Source organism: Asterias rubens, chromosome 17, assembly GCF_902459465.1.
Source record: "Asterias rubens chromosome 17, eAstRub1.3, whole genome shotgun sequence".
NCBI classification, from domain to species: domain Eukaryota; kingdom Metazoa; phylum Echinodermata; class Asteroidea; order Forcipulatida; family Asteriidae; genus Asterias; species Asterias rubens.
Window position 1 is genome coordinate 6,319,411 of NC_047078.1, and position 6,245 is coordinate 6,325,655.

The window sequence follows — 6,245 nt, forward strand, 5'->3', positions numbered from 1 at the left end:
AGAAGTGCATTGTATATTAGTTAACAAAACAGAAAAGGTGCAAATTTTAAACAGTGTCAGTCCAAGATGGTTTTTTTCTGCTTAATTATTTTTAGTCAGCATTTTTGTACACATACTATTCCAGTGCCTACTTTTATTGAGAAAAACTTTCTGTAAAACCATCACTTTGTGGCCTTTTTCAAAACAATAATTGTGAGTGATTTTTCAAGGTAAAATCAAACTTTTTTATATTTTGAGAATGAAACCTACTTTTACATTGATGGTTAGTGATGGTTGATAAGCTATTTTTTAGTTCTCCCTGAAGTGTAGATGTAGATTTTGTCTTATAAATCTAATACCTTTATGTGCCTTTAGTTTTGTTTCGATCTTGAACACTGTGAAGAGTTTTATAAAGCTGTTCAGGCATTTTTGTAACCTTGGGAAAAATTTAAGACAAGAACCTTAATTTATTTGGTAGATGTTAGGTGATGTAGGGTCACACAGCTTTCAGTGTAGCTGGGCAAAAAATTTGGAAAATCTCCCTACTGTCATTATGTAATCTGTATTTCGTAAAGTCTTAAAGGCAGGGGACACTATTGGTAATTACTCAAAATATTTATTAGCACAAAACCTTACTTGGTAACGAGCAATGGGGAGAAGTTGATAGTATAAATCATTGGGAGAAACGGCTCCCTCTGAAGTGGAGTAGTTTTCGAGATAGAAGAAATTTTCCACGAATTTGATTTCGAGACCTCAAAATTAGAATTTGAGGTCTCGAAATCAACCATCTAAACGCACATAACTTCTCATGACAGGGGTGTTTTTTTCTTTCATTATTATCTCGCAACTTCGACGACCAATTGAGCTCAAATTTTCACAGGTTTGTTAGGCCTATTTGATGCATGTTGAGATACAGATAAGTGAGAAGACTGGTCTTTGACAATTACCAATAGTGTCCACTGACTTTATAGACTCACCCTTTTCCATGTTAATTGCTTTCTAGTGCGCTGTGATCTTGATGGAATAGTGCCTCATAAATTTTAATTGTTATGTTATGTTTTGTTATGATGGCTTTTATAAACTTTTCAAGCTGTATTTATGTAGTAACAATTATTCTTATTTTGTTGAGGTCGTAATAATTGGATGTCGGACTGAATTAGAAATAAGATATTACCGCTGTGTGTTTTGTAGTTCAAGTTACAACCTTGTATAAAGCAACATTTGCTGTAGACCGTTTCCATTTTGTTTACCGGTAACTCACTACGAGGGTAGTCAACTTTCTGTTGTTTTATTCAATAATTACACATCCTATATTTCTGTCAATAACTTACATGTACTAGCATTTTATTTTTATATTCCATTTCCCGTATTCCTGGTAAGAATTAAACCATTGGTGCATTACATTTAGAACTGATCCACTCAAAATGTTATAAATTAAAGTGACTTATCTCAAGTTTTGAAATATTTTGTATGTCATTATCATGGGACTTAAAATTATGAAAATAAAATTCATAGAAGAGTCTAGTATTTTTGAATTTGGTGACCGCGTCAGTTATTTCAGGCAACATTTGATAATTACACAAGGCATTTTAGGGCCAAATTTTGTATGTACGCTAGGCAGCCTTATTGCATTTTAGAGAACAATTTGATAGTGTACACAAGGCTTGGTGTATTTTGGGGCAAATTTAAAATGTACACACGGCATTTTCAGGCAAAATTTGATAAATACATTTTCAGGAAAAATTTGATAAAATACACAAGGCATAGCCTTGTTGCATTTTCAGGCAAAATTTTATAACACATTACACAAGGCTATTGCATTTTAGGGCAAAATTTAAAATGTACATGTACACTAAAGATCAAGCATTTAATGGCGTAAACCAAATCAAACTATAACACAATTTAACATTGGACCACTCGTTCACAAGACGGAGTCTTAATATAGCTCGCGGTGCAAGAGGTTGTCATGGTCATGATGGTTGTTAATCACTCTCCCACTTAACTATTGTGATAACCTCTCCACGTTACTATTGCACATTACTATTGTACTTAACTATTGCGATAACCTCTCCACGTTACTATTGCACATTACTATTGTACTTAACTATTGCGATAACCTCTCCACGTTACTATTGCACATTACTATTGCACTTAACTATTGCGATAACCTCTCCACGTTACTATTGCACATTACTATTGCACTTAACTATTGTGATAACCTCTCCACGTTACTATTGCACATTACTATTGTACTTAACTATTGCGATAACCTCTCCACGTTACTATTGCACATTACTATTGCACTTAACTATTGCGATAATCTCTCCACGTTACTATTGCACATTACTGTTGCACTTAACTATTGCGATAACCTCTCCACGTTACTATTGCACTTAACTATTGCGATAACCTCTCCACGTTACTATTGCACATTACTGTTGCACTTAACTATTGCGATAACCTCTCCACGTTACTATTGCACATTACTGTTGCACTTAACTATTGCGATAACCTCTCCACGTTACTATTGCACATTACTATTGTACTTAACTATTGCGATAACCTCTCCACGTTACTATTGCACATTACTATTGCACTTAACTATTGCGATAACCTCTCCACGTTACTATTGCACTTAACTATTGCGATAACCTCTCCACGTTACTATTGCACATTACTATTGCAACTATAGTGTACAGAGGGCGCAACAAACGAGTTAAGAAACGAACCACAGTTTTAGGGGTGGCTTTTACTTCCAGCCACAATAGCAATGTAATTACTGCTCAAAAACCTACATACAAAATTAAGGTTGACACCTTGGCCCTCTTATTGATTCAACAGAAAATAGTATTGAAAGTTCCCCTAAAACGCATGTAAAACAGAATATTGCGGGAAAAAATAAATGTAGAGATTTTGTGGCTGGTACAGAACTATAGTTAAATAAAATGGGTGTGCTAAAACTTTAGAAATACCCTCTAAATAATCAAGGAAACTTACATGAAAAGGGTGTAGCATGGAACGCACCAATACAATTACATGTACATGTACAGTACTGACATCAACCGAGTATGCCAATCCCCAGCCCTCCCGCACAAGATGTTGCCTGGCTACACCCAAAAAGCCAACTCAACCTAGCCTTGTATTCCCCGACAAGGGATGTGAAATTAAATACTAAAGGAATGTCATTCATAAGAAAGAATGTAAATGGTCATTACAAGTGTCGCATCAGGTATCTGAACAAAAGGAACTGGTTCAGTGGGTTTTACCAACAAAGTACACAGGTGGATGCATTAAAGGGTTTATGTAGGCCTACTTTTTTTCTAACACAAAACACATTGTCCACAGATTTACATTAAACTTGAAACAGTTTGAAAATAATGATAGTAGAAATCGTCCCTTCAAGTATTACTTACTCATGATGTACAGTACTGTGTAGTGTTGAGTGTATGTACATGCACAGAGGGGCTAAATGGCTTTACCAACTCACACAAAGCTTGTATACGCCTGCAACAGTGAACCTCTTATTGTCCCTCTTTTGTTTATACTCCTATTGGTTTTGTACACACTTTCCAACTGTGGACCTTTACCAAATCGTGGACCCTATCGACCTCTTATACATGTGCAGGTCCCCGATTTGAATGTACCTACTCACACGAACCTCTTGCACCAAGACTTTAGTCTTTTTGGAGGAAATTGTTCACAAGTTTGGTTGGCACAGTGTCAGTTGGGAGAGGTGGGGGTGTCGGAAAATGGTGTCAAAGTTCAATTATCATAAGAAAAGAAACCAAACACCTGGATTTAACTGATGCATTTACATAATTTATTCATAATCTTGTCTTTTTGTTTAGAACTGTACAAGATACGGAGTGAGTACTCCACAGGTCACACACAGGCACACATTTAGGAAAACTTGTTCCACCCCCAACTATAGAATCAGCCCAACTACAGTTGGTCACAGCCCAACTACAGTTGGTCACAGCCCAACTGCAGTTGTTCGGGCCCAACTACATTATGTCAAGCCCAACTGCAGCTGGACAGGGCCAACTACAATAAGGCAGGCCAAACTGCAGTTGGTCAGCCAAACTGCAGTTGGTCAGCCAAACTGCAGTTGGTCAGCCAAACTGCAGTTGGTCAGGCCAAACTGCAGTGGTTTAGGCCCAACTGCAGTTGGTCAGACTGCAGTTGGTCAGGGCCAAACTATAATTAGGCCGATTCTACAATTGGGCCACAACATAGTTAAAGAATAAGTTTGTACACACTAGATAAAAATAGTACTCAAACATACACAATGAAAACTATTATAGTATCTTGTTTGCACAATGCTCAATTACTGGGCTCTGCTTACCACAGCTTTTCAAGGACTAATTTAGAGCAAGTTCATATGCGTACAGCACATGCACATTGACGCACTGACTTGAAAGACTCGTTTGGAAGTCTGGTCAACCATCGGTACCACTGTATTCAAACCACCCTGTGTTTCCGCTATAGTGTCACTGGTTCTCCTCTGCGCTTTACACGTGTTAGCATGGAACAGGCTATTGGGACCAGTGAAGAAACCATGGGCTCGAGGCTGATCGACCACACTTAGAAAACCAATGGTCTGGTTCCCTTCTGCCCTTTACATAATGTTTGCATGAGAACAGGCTATCGGGACCAGTGAAGAAACCATGGTCATGAGGCTGGGTCCAAATGATCGACCACAGTAGTCAACCAATTGTTACCTTTAGGTAACCATGGTGCGCACCCTCGAATTTGCTCAAAGTTGTGTCTTTTTTCTTTCGTTTGATTTTGGTTTTACTGCGCCTTGAACACCCAGCAGAGTGGACATGCGCGCATTACAAGTCTTTCATATTATTAATATTATTATAAGCACTCTTTTGAAACTTTGAATCAGAAAAAACAAATTGGAGTTGGGCTTTCTTGCCATGTAATAGGCACTGTTTTAACCTTAAAGGAATATTACAGAATTGGTTTTTGCTAACAAAAAAGTTGCTGGCAGTGTTAGCACTTTATGTAATCCGCCATAAACTGACAAACCTATAGAATTTTGAGATCGATCGGCCATCTGGGTCTCGAGAGGGAAGTTAAAAACCAACACATTTTGCATGATAATGATGAAAAATAAAATAAAAAATGAATAAAACGCTCACTGAGCGATAAACTCCAAACGTGAAATTTGTTTTATTTATTTCTCATCAAATATGACATTTCCGACAGAAATATTTTAGGGGATTTTTCATACTATCATCATTGTATCAGACTGTGTAAATTTTATGTAAATCTGTGATTTTCAAAATTTTTTTTTTTGCCAATTCTGTATTGTTCCTTTAAAACACTTGATCATGATGAACTCAAACCATATCCGATAATCATTCACAAATTAATTAGTATAGTGAGTTTTCCTTCTGTATCATAATCAACAGCAGTATGGTAGATTTAAATAACATTCAACGATAAAAAACTTTCATAAATCAGCCTCATTTCCGACAAAATTTACAGACTTGTAAATTTACAGACTTTTAAAAAAGGTACTTTTTTTTATTCCCGAGTCTTGTGATAAAATTTTATAAATAGTAAATTCCTTTTACATTGGAATGGTATTTTCAGAAGAAAATGTTTACAATATTTGTTTTCGGAAATTGAGCAACGGAATTGCAGATTTTTTTTTTAAAGTTAGATGTAACTGAAGTAACGAAATAACAATTTGGTAAACTTTTAGTACTGGATGAATTTCTCTGTGACTTGGAGGGAAAATCTACTGACCCCAATTTCATAAAGCCTGTGAGCACAAAAACCTTCTAAGCACAGGACAATCTTGCTAAGCAAAAGCAGTTTACCAGCCAATATTCCATTAAGTTTACTTTGTGACTGGTGCCCCACTCATTTTTTGCTCGGCAAAGAAGTTTGTTCAGCAGTATTTTCTGCTAAACAGTTTTATGAAATTTGGCCCAGGCCTTTTCCACTTTGAATTGCTGCCCTCAGCAAGGAGCCTTTTTCTCCTCAGAAAGCAAGTTTTCCTTCCAGCTCCTAGGGTTGGTTCTTTTGAGAACCAACACTACTCAAAAAGTGCTACCACGAACCTCACCTAATTAAAGTTGGAGCGATCTAAGTGGCACCTTTGGAAACATAGCTTGTGGTAATTATTGCTGGTTCGGTGGTTGTACTATGCATTATTTACGATTCATAAATACCCCAGACAGTTTCGCCATTCCTATTGGTGGAGAACGATTCACATGGGGGTGTTTAAATGGTTGATAATGACCAGC